General features: G+C 37.5%; 1 pseudogene; it reads left to right on the forward strand.

The window, feature by feature from the left end:
* Window positions 1-21096: 21096 nt before the first annotated feature.
* Window positions 21097-21196, forward strand: LOC113292196 (annotated as a pseudogene).
* The last annotated feature ends 2158 nt before the right edge of the window (window positions 21197-23354 follow it).

A 23354-nucleotide genomic window follows, 5' to 3' on the forward strand; every position in this document is an offset into this window, starting at 1 on the left:
GAATAAAGATGCTCACATCAGCGTCTGCAAAAATGGTAACTTTCAACTCTTACCTGTTTACGATTCCACTAATAGTACATGAGTTAATACTTCAAATCTTGCTCGTTCCTTCAAACCTGCTAAGACAAGCAAAATTCTGACATGATTTTCACAAAACCGTGAACAACCCACGTAAATTTTACAATGTGAACATTCACTGGTTTTTCAAAATCTGGACAGACGTCCATTCTACGATTGTGAAAACTCACATATAGACATTCTTTCACCATGTATGGTTGTCTACTTTCAACAATTGTTCAAAATCAAAACATTGATTTTACAAAATATATTTTAACGTGAAACTCACGTAAATTTGAAAATATATCTTTATTTTTTTATTTTTTTATTTTTTTATTTTTGCTCCCTTGCACGAGCATCTGTCTTTGAAGCGAGAGTATATTTTCAAAGATTTCCGAAAGGACACCGGTTGTCTTTGAAAATATGTAGTCTCACGACTGGACAACGACATATCTCATGAATACTGAATACTTTCAGTGATTATTTCTATATAGTATCACGAGATGGACGGCTCCTAGAAATCTTGCTCTGCTAGTATAGAGCAATAACGTCTTCAGGAAGAAACAACGAGTTTACCCTGACTATATAAAGGATATGACTTATCGACAAGCTCATATCGGGATAATTAATGCTCCTAGACAGCTTGCTCTGCTAGTATAGAGACACAAAGTTAATTATTCCTAATTACAATTTCTCATATTCCATGGTCGAATCCATGACTGGTCCCATGGAATGGCAATAACAATTGCTCATATTCCATGGTCGAATCCACGACTGGTCCCATGGAATTGCAATAACAATTGCTCATATTCCATGGTCGAATCTATGACTGGTCCCACGGAATGGCAATAACAATTGTTCTGATTCTATGATCGAATCCACGGCTTGGTCTCATAGAATAGCAATGACTATATTATCTCATTACTCTGATTTCATAATCGAATCCACAACTGGTCTCATAAATGGTAATAGATAAATCTTAATTACTCCGATTCTATGGTCGAATCTACGATCCCATGGAATGGTAATGCTCACTTTATTATTCTGAATTCGTAGTCGAATCCTCAGCTGATCCTATGAATTAATAATAAACATCTTATTGCTCAGTTTTGTGAATTATTCTTCACCGAATTCCACAATTAGTAATAAATAATCAACAACCGGGTGTGTGAGCTACCTCTAAGTAAGCCCCGATTCAAATGGTGAAGGTGTATTCAACGACGATACACTAACAGTCACCGCACGAACGAGTATTTCAAAAATACAACGAAACGATGAACCTATGCAAAATAGAGAAGAAAATAATAAATAATTAAAAATATTGACCAGGGTGTTGGGAGCATGGACACACGACCTACCGACCGTGTCGCGGTCAATTCCACGCCAGTTTTATATTTTTAATGCATTTTTATTATTTTTCATGATTTGATGAAAATTCTCTCATTTTATCAAATCTCCTTTGTCTCGAGGAAACTCCTCGGTTTCATGGTACTTCCATACATCCATAAAAAATAATATAAAATTAAGAAAAGTAGTGTGGGGCGTGACCATTGGCCAACCGGCCATGCCTTGGTCCCAACCGGCCCTACACCCCACGGTTCCTTATTATTTTATTATGATTATTATTATTATTTCTCTAATTTCATAAAAAAAACTCCTTGATTTCATGGTATTTTTGCACAAATCATCAAATAATAATAAAATAAAATAAATTATGAAAACTTATGGGACCGGGCCTTGGCCGGCCGGCCATGCGCTAGCCGGTACCACATGCCCCTTTGTTTTATTATTTTATTATTAGTTTTCCTTAAATTTATCAAATTCCTTGATTTCATGGTATTTCTCTCAAATTAGGAAAAATTCCCTCAATTCATCAAAAATACATGAAAATACACGAATAGATGCTCAATTGCACGCCAGAAAATATCAAAATTCTCAGGACTGAGACGCGGACGCCTTGGGGACACGAGCACGCTATCTTGACCGACCAAGATTGGCTCTTTGGCTCATGGAAGCCGGTCCCGTCAATTTTCACAGTTTTGACCTAATTTGCACAATTGCTCGTATTAGGTCCAAAACTCTTCCAAACACTTTGGATTTTCATGAAGTGATCGTCAGGCGGTCACATGATAATCCAGGTCCGGTTTCATGACTCCATGGTCGGTCCCTCGCCTCGTCATAATTAATTAGGTTTTCTCACCTAAGGCTCAGACGGGCATTTTCGAATAAATGATTAAACCAGCATTTGATCATTCTTTCACCAACAAATCGTCAACTCTTCAGGAGTTCTTTGTATTTGCTCACGTGACCATATGGACACTACAAGGTTGATCCACTGTCCCATGTAGTCGCTCCCTCCTTCGTCCCATGGTTAAACTTATGACGAACCATGAATTGATTATGAATTGATCAAATTAGGGTTTCTGAATCCAAGGATCATCATCCCAGATTCCAAACCTAATAATTTCACGACGACCTCAAGGTCATTAATTTTATTAATTATGCTCGGTTCAACGACCACTGTCCTAATTAATATTTTTGGTACGCTGCCAATAATTCATTAGATGAGCAACACATGCTCAGACGATCAAATATTTAACAATTCATCACATGAGCAACACTTGATCAGATGATAAATATTTGCTCAAACCAAGGAATATTGGTTCAACAATCAATATTAAACGATCCATCGAATGAGCAATACTTGCTCACTTCATCGTAAGAACTATACCTCTGTATCATGACATGTTCAATTCATGAGTTTCATAACATCATGTTCAACTCAGCAACTACATGGAATCATCGTCCCATCAAACCACGAAGTCATCAATTGACTAACATACCACGAGACGTCAATCGTGTCACTTGGGGGGGATATCACATAGGGTTTTGGTCCGGCGGTCTGCGGTACGTGTGTTCAAACACACGGTGGAATGTGAGAAAGTCGTGCAATCAGGAATTCACGAGGTAGTGGGTGGAAAATCGAACAAGTCTCCACACGTTGAGCAACTGGTTTCAAACACGATCTCCACTTACCCACTCCTTGATTCCATCAACTGTCACACTTTATGGAATCATGGTGTCTACAATTCCAACAATATAAATAAGTCTCTGAATCATGATTGAATCATCATCATCATCAGTATCATCAATCTCACGTCTCATCGACAACACGAGATCATCAACTCATCAATTGAGCAACTACTCTCAATTGAGCAATTTCAATCATTCAGATCTTATCATATTCAGAATTCACACACCCACAATCTTTGATTACCATTGATTCCACACATTTCCCAGCTTCCCTCCTACAGATCAACCCATCCTATCTTGTGACCGAATTTACTCTGGAACGACCATTGTCTTGATTTAGGCCGGAGTACTACATATTTATCTCTCGAATCTAAAGCACCCCCTTTGCAGTGGTGCTTCTGTGTGAGGTTTAACATTTCGCTCGGTTCGAGGAGTCTCCTCCATACGGTCGTCTCCTCGATTCCTTAAAAACCAGCAAATCGTTTTTCCCCATCTGTGCTCCTGTAACTAGAGGTACCACAAAAAGAAATGCAGTTGAAGCAGTTAATATGTATCTCTATGAAGGAAAAGATAGCTCACTATGAACATATGTTTTCTCTAACAAGGAACACCTTGGGTGAACTAAAAAGAGAACTTAGTGAGTTAACTGATACTTCTAAAGATTTAGAGGAATTGAATGATCCCATAATCAATGGTTTATTCAATAATGAAAAGGAGTTCTCAGTAGAGGCCCTTAGAAAGCTCTACGATAACTAGGAAACTTCTTATGAGAATTTATTCTTGTGTTTTAAGAAGGATAACTAGGGTTTGGAATATCAATTATTGTGAGTACACATAGTTATTGCCAACGATTTTCATCTTGCAATGTTTTTAGATTTATTTATTTAAATTCTAAAGTTTATTTGGAAGATGATTTTGCAATATTAATCTAATGGTTTTGTATATTGCAACCTGTTATGGGATATGTGTGTTTGCGTCCGTTAACTGTGATTGTCCCATATTTTTATCAAAAGTTAAATCTATCATATGTCTTTATTGATAAAAGATAGAATGAACTTTTGACAACAAAAGTTAAGCCTATTATGTCATTATGCAATTATTGATGAAGATATGATGAACTTATGTCTGCAAAGATTAAGTATGTTATATGTATTTATGCAAATATTGATAAAAATAGAATGAATCTCTGAATATTTAGCAGTATTGGTCTTTCCCTGATCCACATCTTTGTACAAATACTGTGCGGCTCCGTAAGTTCTCTTATTGAGCATTTCCGGTTAAATTAATCATGGGTTCTCTTATCGTTAATTTACTCGAGTTTTCTGGATACAAATTCATGTTTCATGTGATTTGTTAATGTCAAAAGAAATCCTTCTTTTCTTGTAAAAGTAAGGTCGCTCTTGTTGTTCTTTTGGGAATGAAATTTTATGGGGGAGAGTTCTTAATTGAACTTGTGCTTAATTGCCAAATCTTTGTGGGGAGTGCGACTGTGGAATATTGTAGGAGTTTTCTTGTATCTTTATTTACTCCTTGATGAATGCATTTAGTTTCGACTATATGATTGCATCAAAACAAAGTTGATATGTTTTCTTTTGGTCATGAAGTGTCTCCATGAGAATTTCATTAGGATCCCACTAGTTTTCCTACCTTTGCCAATTTATATTGACAAAAAGGGGGAGAATTAATGTGTACGTCACACTATTAATGTGTAGTTCACACTACAAATACATATGGTTTACGGATCATTATGTAAGGGGGATTGGTTTTCATGTGAGATGAAGTATTGACTAAGGGGGAGTGATACATATCACCATAGTATTGCTGTCAAATTTGTGATACAATTGGACTTTGATGATGTGTAATGATACTATGACACTGTAAAACAATGATTGAGAGCAACTATTTTCTTATTTTTATAGCTACGGATCTTCAACAACTACGATGCTGAGTTGAACACTTTCAGAATCACTGGAGTACTTGGAAGTGACAAAGATTTCGAGTAATGTTGAAGAACCAGGGAAATCAATCATTTGGATGAGAAGCTAGAAAGTTTAATTATTTTGTAATCCATATGTATTGATAGTTTTGTCACTAAAATTCACAAAGCTGGAGATTGCTGGAGCACTTCTCGGTCGAACTCGCAAGCGTTGATATCTCAAGCTTGCTTGTCAAGTTTAGTTGTCAAAACTATAAGTCTTGATTTCTAGTACTTATAGCTAAGTCTCGGATTAGGATAGAAAGTGTACTTGAGCATTAGACTTCACGACGTTCATCGATTGAAGACGAAGAACTACTAAGGGGAGCTTGTGGAACTTCATCAACAAAAGGTATGTGGAGACTTGAACTCATCTATCACTCAAAAGTCTATCTACTCTATATCCTACTTGAGACAAAAGTCGTATAGCTATATAGACTTACACATTTGATATTTCGATCAGAGTTTAACTCGCTTACATATTTCTCGAAATATGTGTTGGTAAGATTTTGCTTTAACCAAGTTCATCTTATATTCTTGACGAAAGTCAAAAGATGATCATGTGAAAATCGCCTTGTAACATCTTACATGATTTGTGTGATACAGTCATTTGCTGTAGACTCGGAATGTTTCGTATCGATCATTCGATAACTTGAAAATTGCTTTGAAACTCATGGTTTGTATGAGACAGCTATTATCGTCATCCGAGAGTGTTTCAATGATTGAAATGGGAGTTTATAATGATTAACCATGATTAGATATTAACACAGTATGCATACTTGCATATGTGTAGTCCAAGACCGACAATCTAGTATGCATACCCGTATGCGTACTAGTTGGTCAGGTGAAGTCCGGCAGCTATAGTACGCATACCCGTATGTTGAAGTCTTGTAACTTTAGTATGCGTACCCGTACACGCACTGTATTCAACTGAGTTCGGATGTGAACGACAGTATGCGTACCCGTTTGCATATTGGCGAACACAGTCCAAGTCCGGCTACTTAAGTATGCGTATCTGTTTGCATACTTGAGTAGGTTATGTTCTGAAATCGATTTGTTCATGAACTAATACATTTATATATTAAGGAATGCAATCTTTTGCAAACCGTAGCTATAATGTTCATGAATTTATTCGAGTGAATCAAAATCGATTTTGCTTATGTGTCTTGTATACTTCTATGAGAATATAAATAATTGAACAACTCTAGAACTAGTTCATTTGAGTCATTTGAACTAGTTATGGTTAAGATGAATATGGTTGATATGAAAGTATTCATATGGCTAACTTCGGTTAACTATTGTTGAGCCAACAAAGGTGCACACGTTTAGGTACGGTTACTCATATCTAAATGAAGTCACTTTTCATTTGTGTGTAGCTAGATAAGTTAGATCTAACAATTGAAAAATATTAGCTTGAGTCTAATCAGGTTTTCATCTAATGGTGAATATTGAAGGCTTTGTTACCAAGGTAGCATCGATTGCAAACCCTGATTTGAAGACTATATAAGGGATAACTCTAGTAACTGGGAAACCTAATCCCACACCTCATGTGTGATACTAGTTGCGACTAGATTCGATTCTCCTTTAACGTTAGGTTTTTCCAAAACCCTGTAGGTTAACGACTTGAAGACTTCATTGGGATTGTGAAGCCAGACCCAACTATTTTCTATGTAGTTGCGTGATCTGATCTTGCTTTTTTTTTTATCGTGATTGAGTACTATCTTCTCTAAGATTGGCTCAAACTTTAATCTCCGATAGACAAGATAAAAAGTAGTCACAAACATGTTTGTCTCATCGTTTGTGATTCCACAATATCTTGTTTCGCTATTATACGATTAAGATTATTTTGAGGTGATTGATAATTCTAGGTTGTTCTTCGGGAATATGAGTCCGGTATATAAATTGGTTCATGTTCACCTTGATTTATCAAAAGACGGAAAAAAAAACTCATAGGTATATCTGTAGGAGACAAATTTATCTACTCAATAGACTTTTCTGTGTGAGACAGATTGGTTTATCAAGTCTTCGACTTTGGGTCGTAGCAACTCTTAGTTGTGGGTGAGATTAGCTAAGGGAATCAAGTGCGTAGAGTCATGCTAAGATTCAGAGACGTAAGGAGCAGAACTGTACCTTGATTAGTGTGAGATTGGTTAGGGCTCAACTACATTCCAGTCCGAAGTTAACTTGGAGTAGGCTAGTGTCTGTAGCGGCTTAATAAAGTATGGTGTTCAAATCTAGCCTAGGTTCCTGGTTTTTTCTGCATTTGCGGTTTCCTCGTTAACAAAATTTCTGGTGTCTGTGTTATTTCTTTTCCGCATTATATTTGTTTATATAATTTAAAAATATCACAGGTTGTGAGTAAGTTCAATAAATTGTGAATCCAGCCTTTGTTTGTTGATTAAATTGATTGAAACTTGGATATTGGTTTTTGATACCGTCCAAGTTATTTCTTATATTCAATCGGGATCGCAAATTCTTGTTTTATTGCAGATTGAATTGAGAAATTGAGATATAACTCTTTGATATACTTCTCTTCAGATTGAGTCTAACTGTCTAGTTGATTCTCCTGAAAGTATATTGGAGTTAGTCCATACAGATTGCTAAGAGAAATATTGGGTGTGTTCGTTAGACCCCCGCTTTTTCACTAATATCTTTCAACCATTAGATCGAACTTATCTTGTTACACACAAATGAAATGTACCTTCATTTAGATATGAGTAACTGATGTGGTTTATAGATAGTGGTAAAAGTGGTTCGATTCTCAGACTTGCGAAGGATAAAATATAGACTTAAATTCTAAAACTAAAATAAAAAACAAACTAAAAATTGTCACAAACTCAACCAAAGATGATATCAATATTAAAAGAACACTGAGGCTAAGATTCCACTATTTTCCAAGTTCAAAGTGCTTTAATCCCAATAATTATATTTTTGCAATTTTCTCGTTCAAGTTGATTCTAACTATTGCAACAGGTAGATTCTAAAAATAACAAGTGTAAATCCGAAGCATAGAACATCAAAAACCTAGGTCCAAGTATGCTCTATCAAAAGAAATAACAATTGCTTAACAAAAATCATTCAAACAATTTTCAACCAAGGCAAATAATCATAAAATAATTGCAAATAAATAAATAAAATAGGATATACCACTTCTTCTTGGAAAAATAGCTTCCTCTATCGCCTCAGCAATGGGTTTTAGCTCCTCATATTAATCACTTGCTCAAAATATTTGTTTATGGTTCAAAAGTTGATTAAAAGATGAAAAACTATAACACTGATTGTTTGCAACGATGTATTGGTGTTGCAAAACAAAGGACTGACTGTTACAAAGAACTCACTGTAGCAGCGTTACGAATTTGAGACTCTGTTCTTATTTGCAACGCTTGTTCTTCAGCAGCAGCAGCAGAAACTTGGGTTTTCCTGCAACTTGATCAATTCAGCTCTGTGGTGTTACAAACTTCTCTGCGACTGCTCCAATGACTTCGTCCCCTTCCCTGGAACTCAAACACACCTTTTATACTGCTCAGAAACCTAGAAATAGCGATTAATTCTCTCTTTTTCTTTTCGTGCAAGCCACGACAATAATCTTCTCTGCCGATTTCCTTAAGCGTTTCTAAGACTTCCAAATCATCTGAAACTCTTCCTTAGATAGAATATCACCTTAGGAAACAATCTCACGCCTTTAGTCTCCCTGAAATTCCTAAAATAATTCCACAAAATTTCCGTGTTCACTTCAACCTCTGTTTCCTTTTTTCGGATTATCCAACCCAATTTGATCGATTCCAGCGCACATACCAAGCTTGTTATGCTCAATCACGTCCAGCCCAAAAAATTTCAGCGATTGAATCTCTCTAAAACACCTTCGAAATCAATCCCCAACTCTGGTTCGTCTGCAACATTTTTCCCGCCAATTTCTGAGTTTAAAAACGATGAAGATGACCTCCCCCTATCCTGTGTTGGTCTCCCTTTAGCAGCTGCCTGGAAATGGATGCCCCTTAGTAATTGGTTACCCCTTATCCATTTGAGGGGTATGAATAGCAAGTGTCCTCCGGGGGTGCCCCGCGCAACTTTTCGAGCATATTTTTCCAAAAATGTTTATTGGACAAAAATACCTACACACACATAAAACACCATAATAAGTACAAAAATGAGCATTATCAATATATAGAATCGAGATAAATTAGACACAAAAATGTGTCTATCAAATACCCCCAAACCTATTATTTGCTAGTCCTCGAGCAAAATAAAATAAAATCCTAACTCACTGACGCAGGCATCGTCGATTGCATTTAGCGTATGCAATAAGCCTTTAAACCCCTAAGTGTCCTTAGTGGCGGAGTGTTGTCTCCGGAGGGCTTATAAGAGGTATACTGGTGTGGTTTTAAAAGAACCTACAACTACACCTGCAAGTATACAGGGTTGTTGTAGATAGGTGGAGTAAGAAGGGGTTTGTCCTCAGGGAATTGGTGTGTGTAGTTGAGGTTTCCTAAGCTAAGCAGTGACAGTAAGTGACAGTGGCAATGAGCCAAAGGCAGTGAAGTAAAGAATGAAGGTACTAGGGTCTTTGAATCTACTTCTTGATCCTAAACTAAGGCAGATCCTAATCAATCATGTTCTTGTTTCATCTCAGGGAAGATTGTAATGGATGATTTATCAACTAATTTTACTAGCATACCCCTAGCATCAGCTGTCTTTCTACAGCACAGATGATCACAGGTTTACTTGCACAACCACTTAATCTATCAACTCTAAGGCATTTGGGCTCAATCCTTCTAATGTACTGAATTTTTAACCATTATCACTCACTTACCCCTAGCATCAGCTGTCTTTCTACAGCACAGCTGATCACAGGCTTGCTTGTTCAAATGGCTACTAGCAGTCCTAACTCATTTTTAGCACTACAAGAACAATGACAGATTACTAACTATCTTAACATACAATCAAGAGTTTCATCTAAACCCTAGCACATGAAATTAGAACATGATAAACATAATTAACATTTGAAATTGAAATTAACTGACTTCAAAACATGAACTGAAAACAACTTGGAAGCACTGGCTATTCCAGGCCCCTTGGGTGAAGCTCTGGCTAGCCCAGGCATGCCTACAACACACACCATATCATCCTATTTATACCCAATTTACACAATTCTAGTTCATACACACAATTCCCAAAAATCCCCAAATTTAACAGTGAATTAGGGCTATGAAATTTACCTACTTTGATGGGTCTAATCTCACCCACAATGTCGACCCAATCTTCCTCTGACTTCACTGCTTCATTCCCACGCCTCAATTTCTTCTTTATCTTCACCTAATTCATCAATCTCTAACCTAGGGTTTCAGGGATAGGGAAGGTGCGAGATTGATGAAGTAGGAGGCTAGAAAGATGGGAAAAATGATGGGTTTTGCTTTTATGGAAAAGGTAGAGTGGTTTGGTGGTGTTTGGTGGCGTCAGGGAGTGGTGGCGATGATGGAGAAGGTGGTGACAGTGGAGTAGTGGTTCTGCAGAGGTGAGGTGGGGGAAGATGGGTTCGATGGGAAAGAAGGAAGGATGCGTTTGGTTTGGTAGGGGAAGGTGTTAGGTGCTCGTGTGTTTGGCGAGTTTAGCAATTGTTGATGAACAGCGAGGATGCGACGTTGGATGCGAAGATGATGGATCGATCTAACGGCGAGACAGAAGGAAGCGAGGAGCGACCGTTGGATGTGGAAGTACAACGAAACTGACGGCTCAAGATGGAGTTAGGTGCTGTAGTGTTTGACAGGAGCTTCAGACTTTGATGTACTGGTGATGCTGCGACCATAGGATGCTGAGATGATCCAATCTGACGGCTAGAAAGGGAAACGGGTATGGATATAGGAAATGGATTTGGGTGAGGGTTTTGGGCCTTGGGTATGCCAAGCCCATATCTTCTTTAAGAACAATTCTTCCTCTTCAAGCCCACTTCTAGCCTTTTGGTCTTGTGCACAACATTCTTCGCGGATTCCTTGCGTGATTCCTCCCGACTTTTCACTACTTTTCTGCTCTTTTCCGCTCCGCAATTCATCTAACTTTATTTGTTACCTAAAAATGCAAAATTAATTAAGAAAAATATTTATTCTTGAAAACAATGAAAATACAGAATATGGGATAAAATGTAGAATTAACGCACAAAAGATGAGTTAAATGCCAAGAAAAATATATAGAAATATGCACTTTTTAGCACTCATCAAATACCCCCAAACCTGAATTTTACTTGTCCTCAAGTAAAACAAAACTAAGGAAATCCTACCTATACCACTGTCGCTGGTCTCTCGAATGCATTTAGCGTATGCACTAAGCCTTTTAAACCACTAAGTGTCCCTAGTGGACGAGTGAAGTCTCGTGAAGGTTTGCTTAGAACGTACCTACAAAGTTCTAGGTCAAAATATAAGCTCATATTCCATCAAATGTGACATGTGCAAGTCAGTTTAAGCTCACAGCAAAATGGAGATGTCAATATAGCTATCAAAGGCACAATCCTAGCACTGATAACAAAAAAAGACATGTGATAAGAGTGTAAAGTGTATCTACACATGTGTAAAGAAAGATCTGAAGTTATAACTACTAACCACCAAGAGATAGTTTCTCAGGCTAAGAACCAAGGTCGAAATCTAGCTAGCTGTCCGGACTTTACGAGAATTGTGAATGAGTTGGAGGTATTTCACAATTACTCGCGTTGTACATCAATGACATACACCCTCCTTGCTTATTACAATGAAACAACAAAATGACTCTTTGCATGACTCTTATTTACATTGACTACTCTCTTTTTATTTTTGGAACAAGAGATGATGGAATTGATAAAAACTTGATTTTTTTGTATATTTTTTTTTTTTTTTTGAATATATACATCGTGTTTTTTTTTTTTTTAACAAGGAGACACTTTTGATACAAATACAAAAGGAAACAAAAGATTACATGACACTTTGCAAGAGGTAGCCCTTTTTGATGCACCCAGTTAAATTCGATGGTTGTCTTTCTTAATGTAACCTCCACCTTCTATCCCAACCAACCAAAGAACAGCTAGTCAAGTTTCGTTCAGTATTCTAAAGTGATTGGCAATCGTAACTTCCTATCAAACACCTTGAAGATCGAGGCCATACATGTATTGGTAGATCGTGCACGTGCAAATTTCTTATCACTATGTGAATTGTGCTAGAATCAGGGTGCCTAAATATCTAGACTAAGACTCCTAATAATTACATATTTGCACAAGAGTCAACATTTCAAGGTAAATGAGCTTCATTTTTATGTTTTTATCATTTTTCTAATTTTTTGGAATTTTTCAATTTTTTCAAAAAGATGGAGTTTTGTTTTTAATTATGGCATATTATCGTGGTATCTACTCTATACCCCCAAACCTAAACTAAACATTGTCCTCAATGTTTAAAAATATGGAAAGAATTAAAATGCAACATACGAAGAGGAACATGCTAAGTAGAGTAAAAGGAGAGAGAATACCCGATTCGTCGAAAACACGAACCGAACTCCATTATTCACCGGCTAGAATCCAACATTTTTCAGCCGAGATCATATTGGATTAGCAAAATATATACAAAAGGAATAAAAAGGGTTTTAAGAAATTGTATCTACTGGATTATATACAAAAAATTCACCATACACCAACAATCTAAAGAGTTGAGGATCAACCCAAAAGACAAAGTGTAGAGGTTTCAACAGCTTCACACAAATATAACAGGAAATAAACACAAGTGAAACTGTGAAACAAAATGAGCTACCCCCAAACCTGGATTTTTCAACGGATAAAATTTTGGAAACAAAATCTCGTAGTTTTGGGGGTTCATCATGTACAAGGTCTAGCTCAAAGTGAACTGTGCTAGGGACGGGCAAACATGCTAATTCCAACTGTGGTTCCTCAAATGTATTATACTTAAAAGCAAAATAGTCCAAGAGGACTTGGGATGCACACAGTTCCAAACCTAGATTAGGGACTCTCAGAAAAGTTGGTTTGACAATATGGGTACAAACCAAATCTAGGTTGGGTGGAAGGCCATCAGATTGTGACTCATGTAGGAGAATAGGCACATCATTATTAATCACATCAACATCTCCTAAGTCTTCTACAAGTGTCACAACATGTTCACAATCATCAAACAAATTGGCAATATCACAATCAGAGTCATCAACATCATCAACAGATTCATTCTCATGCATCGGCAAATCAGGAGAAATATCACAATGTGACCTAGGTAGAGAATCAGACACATCACTTATATTTTCATGCATAATAACATTAGTGTATACAGAAGATTCAACTATTCCTATGTCATGTTCATCTTCACATAATAATTGTACGAATCCCATGTCAATATCAAAATCATATGAATTACAATGAGTATTAGAAAAAACAACATTCATGAAGGTCGAGGGCGAGAAGCCATATGTTATTGAACCAACAGGTTCCACAATATTTTCATGTTCTTCTAACATATCATCATAATCATCATCATGGTAGCATGCATATTGGTCCTCATTAAAAGTAGTGGTGTCATTAGTCGATTCATGATCCTCTAAATTAGGTTCATTTGCAACATTATTTACATGAATGGTACTAGACACTTCATTAGGGACAACATACATTTCCTCATGAATTTCCTCCTTTTGTAGGTGAAGCAAAATCTGATCTAAATATGCCTGAATTCGTGATGTAGATCTATCGAAGTTTTGCTCACTGAGTCTGAAAGCTTCTGTGGTGGAGTCTAAATTCATGGGAGTACAAAATTCTTCATGTTCAAATTGTGGTGATTGGTACATGTGTGCATGGTCATTAGGGTTTATAAAAGATTGATCGCAACCCTCAAAGGATTGATTATGGTCCCAATGACTACCATTCTCACAATTTATGGGCATTTCATACCTTGGATTTTCTCTAGATTGCCTAAAATTATGCAAAATATGACAATTCTCAACAGGGTGGTCTAAACTACCACATGCGGGACATGCATAGATTTCAGGTTGCCTAAGAAAATTAGATGTGACAGATTCCTCATGTCATTGTATTTCTAAAGCTGCGATTCGAGCTTCTAATTGATCCACAAGAGATGATTGTGTGAGTGAGGCATTAGCAAAATGTACATTTTCACGTTGTGGCAAACGATGCATGTGCGAATAGTCAGTAGGGTTCATGTATTGAAGCTCGGGACTTTGAAAATGTCCATAATAATTCCTATAACTATTGACATCATGGTTATGGGAGGTTCATAACGTGAAGTTTGTCCACACGCAAGTTCTCTAAGGGATTTGTTGTATTCCCCAACTGTAGAAAAAGATCTAGACATGATTGGGCTCAAAGGCTAAGTAAAGAGTTTACAAAGCTCAAAATTTGGTTTTTAAGGGAATGAAAAACATTTGGTTTTTGATGGGAAACATTTGGTTTTTTATGGGGATAAAAGAAAAAAATTTGGTTGTTAATGTGGGAGCAAAATAAAATTTGGTTTTAAAATCTGGGAGCAAGTAAAATTTTTTTTTTTTTTTTTTTTTTGAAATTATCCTAGCATAAATTAGCACAACCCATAAAAGAAAATAAAAACAACAATAATAATTACAAACCCATAAAAGAAAGAAAAAGAAGAAAAAGAAAAATTATTACAAGCCCAAAAAAATAAAGAAAAACAAAAATTATTACAAGCCCACAAATTAAAAATGGAAGCCCACAGGTTGGGTTCTCTTAATGGGTTTAGGCTTACCTTTGAAGCACAGCCCAGCTGTTCAGTTTGGTTGCAAAAGCCCAGTTGGGCTTTGGATCATCCTAAGCTTTGGCTTCAACACTCAAGGCCCAGTTGGGCTTGGTTCAATTTCTTCTCCTTCTGCAGCTTACAGCCCAGATGGGCTTGGTTCAATTTCCTCTCCTTCTGCAGCTTACAGCCCAGTTGGGCTTTATCTTACACCAGCTTCAGCAGGCAGCAGCAACAGGGAATAGCAACAGGAGCACAGCAGCAGCAGGATCAGGAGCAGCAGCAGGATCAGGAGAAGCAGCTCAGCTCTATTTGGGCTTCACAGCAGCACATCAGCACCAGAGGTTTGTTCTCAGCCTCACAACTACCTGGTAATTTCAGATGAGAGAATTAGTTCTCACAACAACAAATTTCAGGCATTCAAGATGACACTGCTAACTCAGTACACAACTCAGGCATTCACAGCAGCAAATTTCAGAGTTCAGTTGGTACAAAACCAAGATGACAATGACCCAATGACCAATATGCAGTAGCAGTTAAGATGATGTAGTAGCAGATAAACAAAAGAAATATGCAGCTAACTACAGACAGACAACTGCAGCAAACACAGGGTGCTAAGTTGCAATTACAGAAGTGCAGAAAATTGAAAATATGCAGTGATGCAGGACAAGATGCAGAGATGCTAATGCAAGTTACACTAAAATGCAAGAATGCAATGCATGATGAATATGCTAGAATGAAACAATATGCAAAAGAGTATGCAGTGATGCAAATGAACTAACATGCAAAAACAGCCAAAAAAATTCAGCACAACACAACCAAGTCCCCGGCAGCGGCGCCAAAAACTTGGTGTGGTTTTAAAAGAACCTACAACTACACCTGCAAGTATACAGGGTTGTTGTAGATAGGTGGAGTAAGAAGGGGTTTGTCCTCAGGGAATTGGTGTGTGTAGTTGAGGTTTCCTAAGCTAAGCAGTGACAGTGGCAATGAGCCAAAGGCAGTGAAGTAAAGAATGAAGGTACTAGGGTCTTTGAATCTACTTCTTGATCCTAAACTAAGGCAGATCCTAATCAATCATGTTCTTGTTTCATCTCAGGGAAGATTGTAATGGATGATTTATCAACTAATTTTACTAGCATACCCCTAGCATCAGCTGTCTTTCTACAGCACAGATGATCACAGGTTTACTTGCACAACCACTTAATCTATCAACTCTAAGGCATTTGGGCTCAATCCTTCTAATGTACTGAATTTTTAACCATTATCACTCACTTACCCCTAGCATCAGCTGTCTTTCTACAGCACAGCTGATCACAGGCTTGCTTTTTCAAATGGCTACTAGCAGTCCTAACTCATTTTTAGCACTACAAGAACAATGACAGATTACTAACTATCTTAACATACAATCAAGAGTTTCATCTAAACCCTAGCACATGAAATTAGAACATGATAAACATAATTAACATTTGAAATTGAAATTAACTGACTTCAAAACATGAACTGAAAACAACTTGGAAGCACTGGCTATTCCAGGCCCCTTGGGTGAAGCTCTGGCTAGCCCAGGCATGCCTACAACACACACCATATCATCCTATTTATACCCAATTTACACAATTCTAGTTCATACACACAATTCCCAAAAATCCCCAAATTTAACAGTGAATTAGGGCTATGAAATTTACCTACTTTGATGGGTCTAATCTCACCCACAATGTCGACCCAATCTTCCTCTGACTTCACTGCTTCATTCCCACGCCTCAATTTCTTCTTTAGCTTCACCTAATTCATCAATCTCTAACCTAGGGTTTCAGGGATAGGGAAGGTGCGAGATTGATGAAGTAGGAGGCTAGAAAGATGGGGAAAATGATGGGTTTTGCTTTTATGGAAAAGGTAGAGTGGTTTGGTGGTGTTTGGTGGCGTCAGGGAGTGGTGGCGATGATGGAGAAGGTGGTGACAGTGGAGTAGTGGTTCTGCAGAGGTGAGGTGGGGGAAGATGGGTTCGATGGGAAAGAAGGAAGGGTGCGTTTGGTTTGGTAGGGGAAGGTGTTAGGTGCTCGTGTGTTTGGCGAGTTTAGCAATTGTTGATGAACAGCGAGGATGCGACGTTGGATGCGAAGATGATGGATCGATCTAACGGCGAGACAGAAGGAAGCGAGGAGCGACCGTTGGATGTGGAAGTACAACGAAACTGACGGCTCAAGATGGAGTTAGGTGCTGTAGTGTTTGACAGGAGCTTTAGACTTTGATGTACTGGTGATGCTGCGACCATAGGATGCTGAGATGATCCAATCTGACGGCTAGAAAGGGAAACGGGTATGGATATAGGAAATGGATTTGGGTGAGGGTTTTGGGCCTTGGGTATGCCAAGCCCATATCTTCTTTAAGAACAATTCTTCCTCTTCAAGCCCACTTCTAGCCTTTTGGTCTTGTGCACAACATTCTTCGCGGCTTCCTTGCGTGATTCCTCCCGGCTTTTCACTACTTTTCTGCTCTTTTCCGCTCCGCAATTCATCTAACTTTATTTGTTACCTAAAAATGCAAAATTAATTAAGAAAAATATTTATCCTTGAAAACAATGAAAATACAGAATATGGGATAAAATGTAGAATTAACGCACAAAAGATGAGTTAAATGCCAAGAAAAATATATAGAAATATGCACTTTTTAGCACTCATCATATACCCACAAAACCTTTACTCCAGACCTTAGCTATCTAAACAGAACCTTGGAAGGCACTAAAGAATCTCCTTGGTTGGCATACTTATTGACTACAGGAGGAAGTACCCTGATGCGAAATTCCAATTGTTGTACACGAGTTTGCACTCAAGCATACTAAAATTCATATAAAGTGACAGATCTCTACTCAGATAGTTGCACTATGGACATCAATATTCGGAGTCAAACCAATCACATGGATAGATTAAGAGATGGATATAGAAAAACATAGATGGTTTTGATGTTTACTAAGTGAACGGCGTTTCCCATATCTGTCTGAAGGCCTCCGCCAAAATGAACCTATCCTAATGGATTGAGATACTAGTCTGACTAATATCAACACACTGGCATATACAAGGGTACCAGTGGTCGATTACCTAACTCTAGGTCAACACAACTGGCATATACAAGGGTACCAGTGGTCGACTTTATTGAATTTTCCTTTTGGTCAAATGGTCCGGTCTCAAAAAAAAATTTTTTTCATCTTTTTTTTTTCAACTTTTTTTTTGGTATCTCAATCACTCTAATTCACCCTAGCATTGGTAACAACTTGAATCATGGGCCCCACCTATCACTTAGAGAAACATAGTTTAAAAACAAAATAAAAATAGAAGTGAAAAGGACTCAATGAGATATGGTGAAACTATCATGTTATTTTTAACACCTGAGCTCTGTGCTTTTATGAATAGACTCTTCTAGATGTTTCCATCTAATCAGATTGGTTCCTCAACTCTTACAACCAAAATGTTCTCATCCACTTAGATTAGTTGGTGCTATCCTTAATATGCATAAATTTCTAGGCTCTGGAGTTTATTAATGCAACTAAAAAGTTTCTCCCATACCCCCAAACTTAAATCTAACATTATCCTCAATGTTCTAAAGATGAAATTAAAAGCATGAACAAGTAGAAACTGTTACCATTGAAGCAAAAGAGTTAAGGAAAGATATTACCTTGTTGCATGAGATTGGGTTACCTCCCAAGAAGTGCTAAGTTTAAAGTATTTATCCATACATAAAGTTTCATAAAATGGCTAGTTACCTTTCAAATCATATATCAGTAGTCGAAATAACTGTGGGTCATCAAAACCAAATAAAACTGCCACTAATATGAAACAACTGCACAGGATCAGAAAAAATAACATAAGGAGCACAACCTAATTGAAAGTTTCTTGCAAGACAACTGGATTTATTTGGGGAACCCAATTGGGCTTCATATGAGTGTCTTGAAAAAAAGATTCATCCGAAAAACGGGACTTTAATAGCTGGATTTCCTCCTGGACAGTATCAGGAGGATCGGGCTGTGGAGTCTGAATAGACTCAAGTGATACCTCATAAGCACTAGGATCGAGTCCCAAGTTAGGGACTTCTACTGGGGATAATTAACAATCACTACCCCCAAACTTAGAATTTTGGGTGTCTTTAGATAGACTAGTCATAATATTCCTAATTTCTAGACCATCAGGTTTCTGAAAAAGGTCAATTGCTTTCTCTGAGTTATAATCAGGTGGATCCTCTAAATTTTTTTGAGGTATACTAGCTGTAGGACTTATATGTTTCATATCTTGTGTGGTCAACCCTAGAGTTTCCTTATTGTCTTGAAGCATGATTTCTGGCCTGTTGTCCTGATCGGATGCAATAATCACAGGAAAAGTCTTAGATGGCCCTAAGAATGCAGATTTAGGGTCCAACTTAGGAGGCTCTTCTGAACAAGGGATTAAGGTAGACTCAAAAGCTTGTAATGGTTCGAACCTATATTTCCATTTATCAGTATCTAACATAGGAATAGAATCCAACATAGCATTCACTTGTTCAATATTGCTATCTTCGTCGAAATCCATGTTAAAGTGGGCTAGAAAACTCTCTAATGGATCTTCCGATGCGATATTTGGTAATGACTCCTGAACTAAGGTTCCTATCATGTTCACCTCTTCAATGCACGTGTCATCTAGCTCAGAATGTAGCTTATTGACATTAAAAATATTTAACTCAATAGTCATATTACCAAAAGATAGATTCATAATACCATTTTGACAGTTTATGATCGCATTAGACGTAGCTAAAAATGGGCGACCTAAAATCACAGGTATATGGTTCTCTGGGTCAGGGACAGGTTGAGTATCTAAGACCACGAAATCCACAGGATAAATAAACTTGTCGACCTCAATAAGAACATCTTCTATCACACCACGAGGAATCTTGACAGACCTATCAACTAACTGCAATGTTATCTTGGTAGGTTTCAATTCACCGAGCCCTAGATTTAAGTACACATGGTATGGGAGTAAGTTCACACTGGCTCCTAAGTTAAGTAAAGCTTTGTGTACCCTGTGTTTTCCTATCGTACAAGCAATGGTAGGCGTACCTGGGTTTTTATATTTAGGAGTTGTGGGGTTCTGAATGATCGAACTTACATGACTAGCTAAAAAGGCTTTTGTAGGGACACTAAGCTTTCACTTTCGCGTACACATATCCTTAAGAAACTTGGCATAAGCTGGAAGTTGCCTAATTTCTTCTAGTAACGGAAGGTTTATGGTAACTTTCTTAAAAACCTCCATTATGTCATTAAAGTTGGATTCACTCTTTGTTGGTACTAATAGTTGTGGAAATGGGGCTCTAGGAATAAAATAGGGCCTCTCAGGAGCCGCATTGACATCATCAGAAACTTTATCAGTCTCCTCAGCTATGGTTGGTCCTGATGGGTGAACTACAGTATGCTCACTATCGGGCATGGTTACCTGATTGTCTACTACTCTGCCATTCCTAAGGGTTCTAACAGCATTCAGTTGATTCGATGGTTTTGCACCTACTTCATGAACTCCTCTAGGATTGGGATTAGTCTGACTAGGGAACCTTCCATTATCTCTCTCACTTAAGGTCTTAGCTATTTGGCCGACTTGAAGCTCTAACTTAGCAAGAGTCTGAGCATTAGTTTGAAAGTTTTGCTTGGTTTCCTATTGAAAACTAACTTGGCTCTTTAATAACATGTCCTGGCTCTGTGCTAACATATCCTGGCTCTTTCTTAATATACTAAGAGATTCTTCTAAGCTCGTTATTCTATTCACTGAAGAGTTCTGAAACTGACCTGAAGAGTTCTTATCTGAACCAAAACCCGGGGGAGCATTAGAATTACTAAACTGACCTTGACTCTAGCCTTTAGACCACGAAAGGTTCAGATGGTTTCTCCAACCAGGATTATAGGTTTCTGAATATGGGTCAACCTTCTGACGGTTATCTAATCTAGTGTTATTATAGAGAGCATTGGCTTGATCTTCATTATTCTGGCCTTCCCAAAAAGGCTCCAATCTACCACTAGTGGGACCCACTTCTAAAGCTTCTAACCTTTTCGCTATAGCAGCAATTTTGGCATCTGATTCAAAACTTCCTTCTACCCTATTAACGTTTCCTTTGCCTAGAAGAATTGTTTTCTGGGGTACCCTATCACTTTCCCATTGTTGGGTCTTTTCGGCGATTTCATGCAAGTATGTCATCGCATCATCAACTTTTTGGTTTTCAAACCCACCTGTACACATGGACTCTACTGTAGTTGTGATGGGATAATCTAAACCCTCATAAAGGATCTGAACTAACCTAACCTTTTCTAAACCATGATGAGGACATTGGGCTAATAAATCATTGAACCTTTCCAAATACCTACACAAAGACTCTCCCTCTTGTTGCGAAAACGTGCAAATTTGCGTCCTAATAGACGATGTTTTGTTCCTAGGGAAAAACTTGTTCAAAAAGGCAGATGTAAGTTGTTCATATGTTTCAATTGATTCGGAATCCAAACTATACAGCCACGACTTGGCTTTATCTTTTAATAAAAAGGGTAATAACCTGAGTTTCAAAGCATCATCATCAAGGTTTCTAATTTTCAGGGTACTACAAATTTCCTCAAAGTCCCTAACATGGAAATAGGGGTTTTCATTTTCTTTCCCTAAAAAGATTGGGAGCAACTGTAAGGTTCCAGGCTTAAGTTCATAATTTGCTTCAGTTTCAGGTAACCTGATACACGAGGGACGAGTAGTCCTAGTAGGGTTCAACAAAGCTTTCAAAGTTGCCATTTTTGGCGCTATTGGACTATTAGGGATTTTCTCCTCAAACGGACGTTCAAAAACGGAATTTTCAAGAATCAGACTTTCTAAATTGAGGTAATCGAGATGCTTAGAACTATTAGGTTTCTCTTTAACAAATCTACCTAGGGCGTCTCTTTTACGTTCAGGCATGCAACAAAATAAGGTAGGGAATTCTATGCAATCACAAAACAAGGCTGACTCAACCAAATCAAACCTAAATTGCTAGCAAACAAAAAGCATGATGGCTCCACTTAGATTGTTTCTAGACCAGCTTCTATTCTTTCGAAAAGGAACTCGTTACAATCTGAGAAAACCCCTCTGGAATCAATCCGAGTCAAAGTAAGGTTAATCAAGGCGAGGGAAGCTCAGTGGATCTTTGATCCCCAAGGCTTCACCGGTTACAAGGAGGCGCAGTCATGCATTCAACTCACAGAAACCATCAAGAACTTCGAAGTATGCTCAAAAGAGTAACCAATATTTTTCGAACGACTTTCCTATTAAGCTCGTTACCCTATAGGTCTCGTTCTAGTCAAAATTTTAGGATTAGGTTTGCGTTTGGTTTCGTTTTCCTAAGGCGGGCAAGAAGAGAACGGTGATGAAATCCGAACCCTTATCTTGTATGGCCAGTCCTTGCCCTTTACTAGGAAATTAAAGCAGCCGTTTTCAAGTCCTCAACATATATGCAAACGAAGGAATACAGTAAACCCGCTGACAGGGGATTCGCGGGTGTTTAACTTACCTCCCGTACCAGACGGGCGAAGAACCGCTGAAGTCGACTCGGGCCACGACTCCTATGTCATGTACGAACCCGAGGGGCCGAGGCGATATCGTAATCACCGTCCTTCCCTGCACACAGTTTGTATTTAAACCAACCCTTCCTTAGGGTTTAAAAATAATAATGTCCCAAAGTTCAATGTCCAAAGTGTCCAAAAAGAAAAGAAAAATTACAAAAATAACAAACCCTGATACAATTCTATCTTTTTTTTAATAAAAAAAACAAAACCCTAAAAAAAATAAAAAATATATCTAAAAAGAAATTGTCTTCTTTTCCATTCTTTTCGCTTTAATCTTTCGCTCCAAGTCTTTATGCTTTAAGATCCAGTCTTTACGAAATCACCAAACTCCTTGGCTCAATTCTCTTTATGATCCAAAACCTGTAGACAAAAGATAAATACCCAAAAACGTAACAAAGAACAAAAATAATAAAAACCTAAAAAATAAAAGAAAAATAAGTCTAAAACCCTAAAAGCAAATCCGCGTCGGCGGCGCCAAAAATTGATGTGGTTTATAGATAGTGGTAAAAGTGGTTCGATTCTCAGACTTGCGAAGGATAAAATATAGACTTAAATTCTAAAACTAAAATAGAAAACAAACTAAAAATTGTCACAAACTCAACCAAAGATGATATCAATATTAAAAGAACACTGAGGCTAAGATTCCACTATTTTCCAAGTTCAAAGTGATTTAATCCCAATAATTATATTTATGCAATTTTCTCGTTCAAGTTGATTCTAACTATTGCAACAAGTAGATTCTCAAAATAAATGGTGTAAATCCGAAGCATAGAACATCAAAAACCTAGGTCCAAGTATGCTCTATCAAAAGAAACAACAATTGCTTAACAAAAATCATTCAAACAATTTTCAACCAAGGCAAATAATCATAAAATAATTGCAAATAAATAAATAAAATAGGATATACCACTTCTTGTTGGAAAAATAGCTTCTTCTATCGCCTCAGCAATGGGTTTTAGCTCCTCATATTAATCACTTGCTCAAAATA

Source organism: Papaver somniferum, chromosome 6, assembly GCF_003573695.1.
Source record: "Papaver somniferum cultivar HN1 chromosome 6, ASM357369v1, whole genome shotgun sequence".
NCBI classification, from domain to species: Eukaryota; Viridiplantae; Streptophyta; class Magnoliopsida; order Ranunculales; family Papaveraceae; genus Papaver; species Papaver somniferum.